We start from the raw sequence: 13,100 nt of genomic DNA on the forward strand, positions 1-13,100 counted from the left end.
TGGTGCTCAGGTCACAAACCTGGGCTGTCAGATTTCCAGCTGACACGCTCAGTGTCTTTAACCGCTGAGCAATCACACCTCCTATCAGTAGTAGTGGTAGTAGTAGTGATTATCTTTAGTAAGGTTGTACTACTCCCTCACACCCCAAGTCTGATACTACAGTGCTTGATGGTAACAGTAGTGGTGAAGTCCCTCAGTAGGATAAGCAAAGAATGATGCCATGAGAGCATGTTGGGAATATATACTATCCAGGCAGAGTCACCAAGACATGAAGATGATCCTAGCTATCTATTTAAACAAACCAGCACCTATAATTAGAAAAATATAGAAAAAAAATAATCATTTTATAATGCATAGGAGACAGAGCTGGTAAGCCATGCCTGTATTTTACCCAGAAAACCCCAGAGACGGACAAGAGAAAGTGATTGACAATTCTGTGCTGATGATTGAGCCCTCAGGTTGGATGGCACTCAACATGCTACCAAGGACAAGCTGTTGATCTTGCAGAATGTTAATGGTGTTTATGACATAGCTAGATTAAAGCCTTCAGGATATTTAGTTACTGATGCGGCTATGCAAGGAAAGAAAATCTGTAGCTGCAAAGACTGAAATGGTAATATGGAATGTAAGAAGTATGAAAAGTTCAACACAATAAAAATAAATAAAATGATCTGGCTACCCATCAGCACCCTAGGCAACAACAAATTGAAAAAGAGTGGAATTTGACACTTTCAGTCAGAAAATCTTACTATATAGCTTCTCATGAAAAACCAAAAAGGAGCAGCATTTCTTTCAAAGTCTGGTAGGGTACAGCAAAGACAGTACTGGGGTGCAATGCAGTCAGTGATTGAATTATATCAATCAGACTACTTGGTCAACCCTTTAAAATGAGATTTATTCACATTTATGTTCCAACTGTTGATACAGAAGAAAAGGAAATTTATGAGCGCTATGGTTAAATTACATCTGAAATTAGGAGAACATGCGAGCAAAATGTTGGAGACTGGAATGTCAAAATTGAAAATAATGAGAAAAGTGTAGTTGGACTCTATGATCTAGCACTCAGCAATGACGGTCTTGTAAAAAGATTTCAGGTGTCATGACATGTCTAAACCTGCAAAGATCAGACTTGTTCAGGCAATGATTTTCCACATGACACCCTGTCAAGGCAAATGTTGACTTTGAAAAAGCAGAAGAAAAAGAGTCATGATGTTTTTGAACTTTGATATTGGGGAAGATTCCTAAGAATACTACGACTAGTCTAGAAAACACACATATGGATCGTAGAATAAATCAGTCCACATTTTCACTCAAGGCACAAATGACTAGGCTCAGATTATTTTATTTTCAAAACATTATTTTTATTTTTATTTTTTTATTTTAATTCCATTTATATCCCGCCCTTTTCCGAAGACTCAGGGCGGCTTACAAGCTTAGCAGTAGCCTTCATTCTATGTATATGCCTGCTTATTAGGGCTTTCACACACACCCCAAGCGACATTATTACAAAGTCAGCTTATTGCCCCCAACAATCTGGGTCCTCATTTTACCTACCTCGGAAGGATGGAAGGCTGAGTCAACCTTGAGCCTGGTGGGATGCAAACCTACACTAATTGCAGGCAGCTGGTGTTACTTGAGGAGGCATTAGCCCACTGCTCCACCAAGGCTCTATGCAAGGCATCACTCCCTTAAGAAATCTATAGTGTGTGTGTGTGTGTGTGTGAGAGAGAGAGAGAGAGAGAGAGAGAGAGAGAGAGAGAGAGAGAGAGAGAGAGAGAGAGAGAGAGAGAGAGAATAAAATTACAGGGAAAAAAGAGTCCTGGTACAATAGTTTATCTCATCAAGAATACTTTCAAATACTGTGATTTGGTCACTACATACCCATTTTAAATAATAAAAAAGATAGTTGGTATTTTTGAATCAAGGTATATGTTTAACTCTGTACAATGATAGTTTGTCAGAGAAAAAAAACGTGAGGCATAGCAAAGCTATCAGTGACATGTACTTCTCCTGACATATAAATTGTCACAATAAATATATTTTAAAACTGCCAAGCTGAAAAGTAATTTAGACAAATATTTAAATCAGTTTATCAACTGGAGTTTCAAGCACTGGGGCTGCAAATTAAATGGAACTTGGATTGTTTACAGTTACATTATTTTCAGTTACCTATTGGAGTTTCTATTGTTTTCTAATCTGCTGTTGCCATTATACCAGACATATTGCAGTTCCAAATCTCAGAGGTGTATATGACATATCAAGTAAACTCATAAATATTAGCAGGAGCATCCGCTTGAGTCTGTTGTTAGGGAGGAATGATAGCAACAATGTTTTTTTTCCCCTATGGAGACCAAATTCAAGTACATTGGGGCATTCATCACTAGTCCCTTGCTACATTATTTTTCTAGCTTTGTGTTGTGTAACCTTTTTTTCCTCTTAGAAACCATGAACAACATGGAAAATGTATATATATGAATGTTTACCTTGAATGAAGAAAAGTTGGAAGTTACCCATTAATCTATGCGCAATTTAGATAATGTAAGTCTGACACTGACCTCAATTTAACTACATCCATTTCCAAGTTTTCCAAATCATTGTTTTCCTACTCCTACTATCCTAATGCTTTAGAAGCTTATTTCATAACATTTGAAGTGATAAGTTGTTACACAAAATGTACTGCCCCGTGGCCCTCTCTTCCACATTCCTTGAAGGCCAACAGTAAGAGCATATTTCTATAAATCATCATGTCTATTTATTTTGTTTATTGCGCCCATAATTTGTCAGACTAAGATCACATTTTCCCTGTAGATAAAAGAACCAATAATGTCTTTATTCAAACGGGACTTTTAATCCCTAGTAGAGCATCTGGTATTAAACTAGAAATAGGAGAAATTCCAGAATTGTTTACTTAAGCTTGGATGCTAGAACATGTCTTGATTTTTTTTTTTACAGATCACCTCAACTTCAAGAATGAGGTTCTGGACTATCAGCCCTTTGAGTTAAGCAATATCAAAGACAGACAGAATAGGATTTCAGACTTGCTACTCTATTATTGTAAGACTATTAACCAAATCTTGAGAACCTATCCAAAGCCTTCACTGTCCCATTGAGGTCAAGGTGGAGCTCTTCTGAGTCTCTTTCTCATACTTTTTTCTTGGACTGTGCAACAATTTGCTTTTTCTGTCTTCTCTTTCTCAAGGCCAGATTCATCCACATTTTTAAATTCCAAATGTACTGATATTAAATAGTCAGCAAGTAAGGGGTTCTCTTTTTCCTGTAGCCTAAATGGTTTCAGGGAAGGATGAAAACAGTAGTAAAATTCCATAACTAGAAAAAAAAGAAGTCCTATCATTCCATTTCAGAGATTTGGGAATATAACGAGCTTCCATTTATGTTTTTACCTTATTGTTTACATCATTCTTACTGTGGATATAACCCTTCTTTGCCCACTATAGAAAATGTGTATTCATTGTTATGTTTAGTAATCATAATCAACAAAAAATGGGCCTTTGTGACAAGGCTTTGATTACACAAATTTACTATTGACATCAAATGAGTGAAAAAATAATATTGTCTGTGTGAAACTTTTACTTATGACCATTTTCTCTTTCCTTCAAAATAGGAAAATAGTTCAGATTTTTTTCAAACTCACTGGTCAGCCTAAAGACATTTTATCACGATAGGGATCAAAACGCTCTTCCAATTATTGGAGCTGAAAACTTCCTTCTCCTTTGGTCTCCCACCCACTAATATATCTTGGTGCTCAGGTCAGGAATGGATACAGAAACAGTTGGAGATTCCCTTGATTCTTAACCATGAAATTTAATCTTTGGAAATGCAATTATTAGAAGTCAAGGCCTTCCCAGACTCTAATACTCTGATATACTCTGGAAGCAATTCAAGAACAATTGATGAAAGAACTTGGTTGACTTGGAATCTAATTGCTTAGTTTTTCCAAGCTAGTACTAGGAGTAACCCCCCCCCCACACACACTTTTTTATCTCCTCTCTTGCCAAATTTAAGTGTTTTATCCAACATACAAGTCTGTAGCAATTGTGATTACATTTATCTTATCAAAAATAACTTTCTAAAAACCAGATTAGGAGGACAATTTTATCTCTGTCCCCAGTTAAAGGACACAATAATTAGGAATGAATTGACACCTGATACTTTTTTAAAAGGAACTGTGTAAATGAGGTTGGATTTTTTTTAAGGAAAAGAACAGTATTTCCAAAATATATTGAAATACACAGCAGTCCCTACATTTACTATAACCAATCAGGGTTTACTGCAGTGCAACAATGGCTGAATAAGCCTTGCTAAAAGTTATATGATGGCTGAATGAATATATTAAATCTTCAGTGAGAAACAATATGGCAAGCAGTGCAAATGGATAACCTTGGCCTTTCCACAGCCATCTATTTCCAGCAAAATATTTGGATTAAAAGTTATTAGAGAGGACAATGATATTCAAGGCCAACTGTCAGGAAATGAAATGATAAAAGGAATCTCGCTATTCATCATGTATCTCTGAACCAAAGATCTTACAAAGTTCTCATGAAATCACTGCAAATCATGTTTGAAACTATCAGGAGTTTTCATGGAAATATATAGAAAATATCAAAGAATAATGCTGGTTCCTAGTGTCACAAATACATCAGCTTTACTCTTGTGATTGGAAAGGGTTTGATTGCTGAATAGGCATAAAATATCCCCAGTGGATTTCCGCCTATTGATTGTGCATCAGGAAAAATCCACATCATAAAAATCCTTAACAAGAAAATTACTGAAATGGGAATTAAACAATACAAACCACAAAAAGAAGATTGAATGGTAATTATACTACAGTTTCAATGGTTACAAACAAACAACAATATTTCTTTTTCTTCTTAGGAAACACTACAAGCTTTCAACTTTAATCCTCTCAAGGGAGACAATATAGACCAACAGCTTATTTTCATCATAATAGAATGTAAAATAGAATCCAACCTATGTGAAATTTAAGTTTTATGATTTCTTTGTTGTAAATGCCATACAGGGTAGCCAGGAAGGAATTTTGATAGGAAGGGACGTCTTCAGAAAGCCCTTTCTTGCAGGATCTCAGTACCTAGTTAGGAAAGAAGTCCTTCAGAAAGGAAGGCTCTAAGCAGAGGTGTCCAACATAGACAACTTTTAAGACCTGTGGACTCCAATTCCCAGAATTCCCTAGCCAGCATGGTTGGTTGGGGAATTCTGAGAGTTGAAGTCCTCAGATCTTAAAGTTGTCAATGTTTTGTTATTTATATCCCACCATTATTCTTTTTACAAGTAACTCAAGTTGGTGAACACCCATAATACTCCTCCTCCCTCCTATTTTTCCCACAACCACCATCATGTGAAGTGCATTGGGCTGAGGTAAAGTGACTAACCTCAAAGTCACACAGTCGGCTTTCATGGTTAAGGTGGGACTAGAACTCACCACCTCCTGGTTTCTAGCCATTAGACCATACAGCATTTCCAATTGCCCTAGTAAATAACTGGAAACTGGATCTTTCAAGAAAGGCATCCTATGCTTCTGAAACTTTGTACTGGGTGGTATTCTACTCCATTTTGATCTTTGACACTTTTTAAGGATAGCCCCACATAGGATGCATTGCAGTAGTTAAAATGGAGTATAGTCAAGGTGGATTGCTGTTGTCACATCCATCTGATTCAAGAACATTTCTGCTCTGTGTGACAAATGCTTCAGAAAGATTTTTTATAGACAGGACTTCTCTGTGGTGACCCACAGATTCCCTCCCTCCCCACCTAAAATTAATGACACAATATTGCATCTTTTTAGGCCTTCCTAGTTTGAATATTGGGTATTTCATCTGATTTATTGTTTTCCTCTCTTGTTTCTTATTAAAGGTATTTTATACTGCTTTAATGTATTTTTATCATTGTATGTGTTTAAGATGCAATTGTATTGGAATATTTATAGGAATATATTAATTAAACAGTAATTAATTAAACTGGATTATTTATTTATTTTTACTATTTATAAACGTCATCAGAGCCACTTGAAATCGGGGTGGTGCCCAAATTGAAATAAATAAAAGTTACATCTTCCCCAGCAGTCATAATTCTGCAAGGTACTTTTTCTCATCACCACCATCTACATTCCAATGAGAAGTATGTATGCATGAAGACGCCCCACTTAACGACTCTCCTCTTTTAGGGGAGCACAACCCCCAAATTGGCTAAGCCTCCATCTCTGTTTCCTGTGGACCAGCAATATCTTCCTTGTTTGGAGTTATTTTTAAAATCAAAGATTGAGTTTAGCCAGCAACTAGCCTTTTGAGAGAATGTTGAATTTGTTTCTGCTCAAATCCTGCAGACTTTCAAACTCAGATTCACCGCTTGGAGTTGCGGCAAAGAAAGGAAGAAAGAGATCTCATGGGCTTCTATGGAGAACATGACAATATATGGTACACACACTTACAGCTCTGCTGCAAATGTTAATTAAAATAATCAAGCACGTTAAGGTGCTAAGAAGCTATCACAGCAGTAAGGTTAAGCAGTTTCAAAAGAATTGCTTCATTTCTAACAAATAGGGCTGTGCAGAGCCTCAAATAAGGCCCTGGGGAGACCATGCAGAAATTGTCTATGGCAGCTTCAAAACCTGCTGCACGAGCCTTGCAAATAATGTCACTTCCCCAGTGCATTTCCTATGGGTTCTTACACACTGCACAGCATAAACGGCTGCAAATTACCTAGGGTAGTACAGGTTGAAGCACACAATTGTTATGCTTAAATTGAAACAGTGTGTGGTATATATCAATATAAATATAATGGTTTATCTCTGAAAGATTGTGCAAAATAAAGAGTGAGATGTATTTTAAAAATGGGGCTTACAATGTATTCTGTGGAACTGTGCTTTCTGTAGTGATGTCTATTTGCAGGTGGATGGTTACTTTCTAAAGCACATGTTATTTCCAGTTTTCCTTTTTCAGTGAACAGGAAGAAAAGCAAAGGGAAAAAATGATTGAAAAGTTGAAACAGAAAATTCCATAGGGTATTTTTTGAATTCTGAGCAATGACTCTGAAAAAGTGAAAAAAATATTTCCATTCAGCAGAGGAGGACAACAACCTCAGACTGCAAATGCCAAAGGAGAGGAGATGGCAGAAGAAAGAAAGAAAGAAAGAAAGAAAGAAAGAAAGAAAGAAAGAAAGAAAGAAAGAAAGAGGAGAAGGAGAAGGAGAAGAAGAAGAAGAAGAAGAAGAAGAAGAAGAAGAAGAAGAAGAAGAAGAAGAAGAAGAAGAAGAAGAAGGAGGAGGAGGAGGAGGAGGAGGAGGAGGAGGAGGAGGAGGAGGAGGAGGAGGAGGAGGAGGAGGAGAAGAAGAAGAAGAAGAAGAAGAAGAAGAAGAAGAAGAAGAAGAAGAAGAAGAAGAAGAAGAAGAAGAAGAAGAAGAAGAAGAAGAAGAAGAAGTTGCATGCTGATCTTGTATCCACATAATAAATATAAATAGGCTCAACAAAACTAGCACCCCAAAGGAGGGGCTGAGTATCAGCTGAATATCTCCAAGCTGTTCAAAAACAGCTTAAAGTTCCCTCAAAAGCTATCTCCAAAATTGGTAAACAAGACAGGGAAGTCTTGAATTGTGGTGGCCTTACACCCTGCACCTTGTAGCTATAGGAGATGCAACTCTTTATACATCCTATTGACCTTAGGAGTAGAGTGAATAAGTAAAGGACATCCTCTTTGCTCCCTTCTTTGATTGGCTTTGCTTTGTTTAGAAAATGATACTTTTAGTCTTGCTGTTTAGTCTGCACCCTTCAGGAAATTTAAATTAATTCCTTCTCTATTCTCCCACCAAGAGAATAAAGAAAACTACAATATAAAACCTCAAAAGATACTTTCTTTTATACGCTTTACTTGGGTTTTTTTTTGTCTGTCTCTGGATATTTTTAATAGACTTGGTTCTACTCAGTCAAAAAGCTCTGCTAAATTTGGCAGGATCATAGTGGAGCTGTAAAAATCCAACCAATAGATGGCAATAAAAAGATGCAAATAAATTATGGCAGATGTAAAATTTGGATCCTAGTGAATGAACTGGAGGACTCCAACCAGGGCTGCCTCAAAGGTTTTCCCCCAATTGGACTTGCTAACATCTGTTTTGCGGGAGAATGGGAAATTTCCTTCTCTGTATTCTTGTGGATGCCATTCCCCGAGCAGAGCAGAGTTAACTGGATTCAGTCAGGATCCTGTGGTCCCCAAAGCACAATAAAGATGATAAACATTTTCATTCTTCCCTTACATGTACAAAACTAGTGCTCCACACAAAAATCATAGATCTGTACTTATTTGAAATAGTAAATGAGTTACAGCAGAATTGTAAACTTATCTTTATGTTATATTATTTCTTTTCACTTTTAATCCAACATTTCTAGTAAACTACAAATGCTCAAAGATTCTGAAGCTATTAGATCCCCAATTTACTTGTCTACGGAGTCATCAAACTGACCTGGTTAGTCTGCAAGAAGCTATAGCTGTCAACTTTAGATAAGGTGTTTTTTTTCCCCCCAGTTCAATGGAAAGGTCATTTTGTATATAGATTTTCTCTGAGAAATAAGCCTCAACAGTGATAGTCTCACAACTCTGGGCATATAATTGAAATCTGTAGATAGAATTGATAGGAATAGAAATATTTGTAGCAACGTTACTAGTTCTTTAAATTGAAGAGAATTCAAAGCAAACAAAACAGGGTTCACCAAAGGATATACTGAAATATTCTGCAAAGGAATGTGAGAATAACCTTGGGAGATAGGAGGAAGAGATGCAGCCTAGAGAAAAATCTGAGGCCAAAGGAGGGATGGAGATGGAGAAAGCATTTCAGAAGGGACGTTTTCTGGAAAGCAAACGCAGGGGAAGGGGAAAGGCTTTCTGACTTGCAGGGTGTTGTTATTGTGACCTTAGAATGAAAGCTTACAGTTAACACTCATGATTTTGATTTTCTCTCTGGACTACTTTGAACGACTTACACACATTTTCTTTCCTGAGTGTTCTTTTCTGAGACATGATATACTGTATTTTACATAAGAAATGTCTTTCTGTCTGTCTGTCTGTCTGTCTGTCTATCTATCATTTATCAATCTATTATCTATCATCTATTACTGAACAGTGCTATTTGGAATGAAAGGGGTGACAAAAAATCATGTTTAGATATTCCAGAATGTTTCTTGATAGTAGCACTGTGCTGTTGTATCCTATGAAGATGAAAAAATATGGTGTAGTAGGTTTAATCTTAAATAGTCCTCAGCAGGTGGCAATATATAGATAACCTCAGCTGAACCTGAGGAAACTCAGTTAGAAGTCATTACTTAAAATTGGTAAAACCAGAATGAGACTTTTGGCCTAATATTATGTGCTTTGCATGAACTGAGTTTTTTTTTCTAGGCATACCACTTCAACATTTAAATAGGTGTTAAGTGCAGTTTAATTGGAAAAGGATAGAATAGTTGCTAGTCAAGAATTTTTTGCCTACTAAAAACACAGAATGGACCAGAGATAGACCTTAGAATATCTAAGATAAGGATAGGATAGGATAGGATAGGATAGGATAGGATAGGATAGGATAGGATAGGATAGGATAGGATAGGATAGGATAGGATAGGACAGGATAGATCAGGATAGGATTTGTCCCTGAGTGAGAAATCTGGGTTGATTTGTTTGATGATCCATCAATTTGTTTTCTTGCATATTCATGCCATTCTCAGGAGTCAACACCAAAGTTAAAGGCATCAATATTATTCTTAGCCTGTTTATTCAAATCCAACTTTCACTTTTGCAGATTGTCACAGGGAATACCATGGCTTGCATGAGTCTGATCTTTTTTATAATTATACAGTATTATACTAATTACATATAATATTAGATAGTATTTTGTATAATAAAATGTTTTGTAATTAAACACTGTTTTCATTGTGACTCAGAATGTATTATGGCACTTATGAGTTCTTTTTGTGTGTATTTGTGAGCATTGTTTTGTTCTTATTTGTTGATTTTCTAATGTGCTTAGAAAATCCCCTAATAGAGATCACATTATAAATATTTTTGTTGTTTTGTTGTTAGTTCATTTGGATGGTGCCCATCTTCGTTGAATAATGTGCATGTAAGAATATTAACCAATATTAAGGATATAAGTTTAAACCTGAATTGAACTCATTTTTAAAAAATATTTTTTTAACATTTTTTCTCTCGGAAGTTCTACCTCACTGAAACCTAGCAGAGGCAGTGATTGCATAACTGCAACATTTGCATCTTTGGCTCCAGTTTCCCCAAATCTAAGTTTGGAGCTAATAGGAAAATTGCACAAAACCATTCTACACTTTCAAGACTATATAGCTCACTGTCTATGTTTATTTTTATGTTAACACTTCTCAGGAGACAATGATTTCCTTTATATGTTGAAGGTAAATTAGAAAACATATGAGTTAAGTGTAGTTGTTCTGTAGAGACAACTGTTGCTGGTAGCTTTACATTTTCTGGACGGAGAAATATCATAACTAAAATATAAGGGTCAGGTGCAGAGGTAGAAATGATTACAAAACTAGTGTCTGTATGAACTGAGAATATAGCTTCCTCATTCACAGGTTTTTATTTTCAGGGGTAACTTCAATCCAAGGTCAAGGAAAATGACTTCTACTATCCAACAGGATTTCCCTTGCTCCTTTTTATTTCACCCACTGTCCATCTTTGTTTTATCCCAGACAGCCTTGTAAGCCTTAAGCAGATTCAAAGGACATTCAGGACACAGGAGCTCATACTTCGTAGTCCATTGACTGAAATTTTCCACTGGTTAATAGATTTATAATTTGATATTGGCCCTAATAAATAACATATACCCTACAAGACCAATAATGTGACAGGGGAAAAAATGAATAATAATGTAAGAACAAAAGGTAAAATGAGTTTGTCCTCTCAAATGCTTCTAGAAACCAATTAGAATAGATTTTCCCTAGCATCTAAAAGAAAGTTATGAGGAATTATTTGAATGGGGATGTCTCTCTTCAGTCAATGCGTCTTTTGCCCATGATGATCCATCTTCCTTATGCTATTATCCAATATAGCCATGTCAGTGTGGAAATCCAAATTTAAACAGATGTAACATGATGACATCCAAAAATGTTGACAATTCCAAGAGAAATAACAGCGACTTGCTTTGCGGGTTGTCTCCAGATAATATTTTTTACTTCCAAACTGCATCAGGAGTCAAACTATTATTATTGTGGAAGAAAACAATATGTTCTAACTGAAAAATTAAACCAAAAGCATTAGTTAAAGCTTTTGCTACTTTATTAATTCATTGAGACTATTAATTGTTTCAGGATAAATTTGAGTCCTATAAATTTACAGGGATTGTCTAAAAATGAATGATCATGTTTAACAAGTTGTGGATATGGAAGAGGAGAAAGAATTAAACAAGAGTCATATTTTGGAAGATATATATGAAAAAGCCCCTCCAGACAAAAATAATGAGTCTTGGAAGAAATCACAGTAATGAGTACAGAATGGAATTCAGATTTACTATGCAGGAAGATGTATATACTTTCCCCATAATGAAATCTCCTGAAATATATATGTGAACTGTGACCTTTAAAACAAATTATTGCTGTGGTGGTTCAGTTTTATTTATGGAAAGGCCATTATAGAATGGGAAGCCATAATATATATCAGTTTGCAAACAGTGTGTAAATTGAATGTTGTTAAATGATGCTATAATTACATATTTTCAAAAAAGAGTATGAAAGTTTATATGAGCTTATGTCACATATTTTGTATATTTCCTAACTTTAAAAGACACAGTAGACTCGATTGAGCATTATAAATAATGATTAAAATGAAAAGTGATTTTTTTTATACTATTCCTATTCTCACTGTTATGGATTATTTACTTCCTTTTTGGTTTTGATGAAGAAGGCAATGAAAACAGTGGTAGCTGGTAACCTTTCCTTGTTGAATCATTTGCTTTGATGCAGAAAAATAGAGTGGAGGGAAATATACAGAAAACAACAGTCTAAACAGAGTAACTTCAAAAATTGGCTGTATTGTTCAAACGTCTTATTTCCTGCTTGCCTTAGAAAAACAATCAACCAAACTTTGCTACTAGCTTGATATTTTACAAGCTGGATTTACAAGTTTACAAGAAGTAACAAGCTGGGCCGCCAAGCAGCAAAGGTTGGGGATCGCTGGTCTGAAATCATGCATGACACCGATAACAAGGAAAAGAAATTTATTCAACCTCTCTCATAATGCAGAACTTGAGTATATCCATTAAAACTAAATACAGAAAGATTTAGGAACAATACAAAAAGAACTACTTTTTCACCCAGTGCCCAATTCAGCTGTAAAATCCACTGCCACTGTTGTGTTAATGGCAGCCAGTTTGGATAGTATTTAAGACAAGACAGATTTATGAATGATCAGGCTAGCAATGGCGGCTACTACTAATGGCACTTTACTACCTCCTGAATCACTGGAAATATGCCTTATATACTCTTTGCTAAGCCAATAGGACTATACTTATGTCCCACTCCATTCTAAATCACAGCTGCTACTGAAATCACAATGTCAGCTGGTTGACAGCCTGATGAACTTCACACCAAGGTGGAGATTCACAGACATAGATATTTCACAAGCTTGTCCATGAATGTTTTGGTCCTCCCATGACACACACTTCTGTGAAATACCCAGCAATTTATGCAGAGTCAAAGTATGAGTCTCTGTGGAGAAATGGTTGCCTCTCTCTGCTTTAATGGGTAAAGCTTTCAAGCAGCACTGAAACTAGCAGGATTTCGTGGTAATTACAACCACAAATGAACTTGAAATTTGCTAAGCAAGACCATTGTTCAGTGAGTTTTGCCCCAATTAGGACTTTTCTTGCCACAGTTGTTAAGTGAATCACTGCAGTTGTTGTTAAGTGTATCTGGCTTCCCCCATTGACTTTGCTCATCAGAGGATCGCAATGATGCTGGGACACTGCAACTGTCATAAATACAAGCCAGTTGCCAAGCGTATGAATTCTGATCACATGACCATAGAAATGCTGCAATGGTTACAAGTGTGAAAAATGGTCAT

The 13,100-nt window shown here is 36.1% G+C and overlaps 1 protein-coding gene across 1 annotated transcript in view; it reads right to left on the reverse strand.

Annotated features, from left to right (window-relative positions):
* Nucleotides 1-13,100, reverse strand: part of CSMD1 (CUB and Sushi multiple domains 1) — a gene marked incomplete at its 5' end in the record, with an annotated part of 1,150,904 nt that overhangs the window by 613,545 nt on the left and 524,259 nt on the right. The gene's annotated exons all lie outside the window — the stretch shown is intronic.

Source organism: Vipera berus (genome assembly GCF_964194415.1).
Source record: "Vipera berus genome assembly, chromosome: 1".
Taxonomy (NCBI): domain Eukaryota; kingdom Metazoa; phylum Chordata; class Lepidosauria; order Squamata; family Viperidae; genus Vipera; species Vipera berus.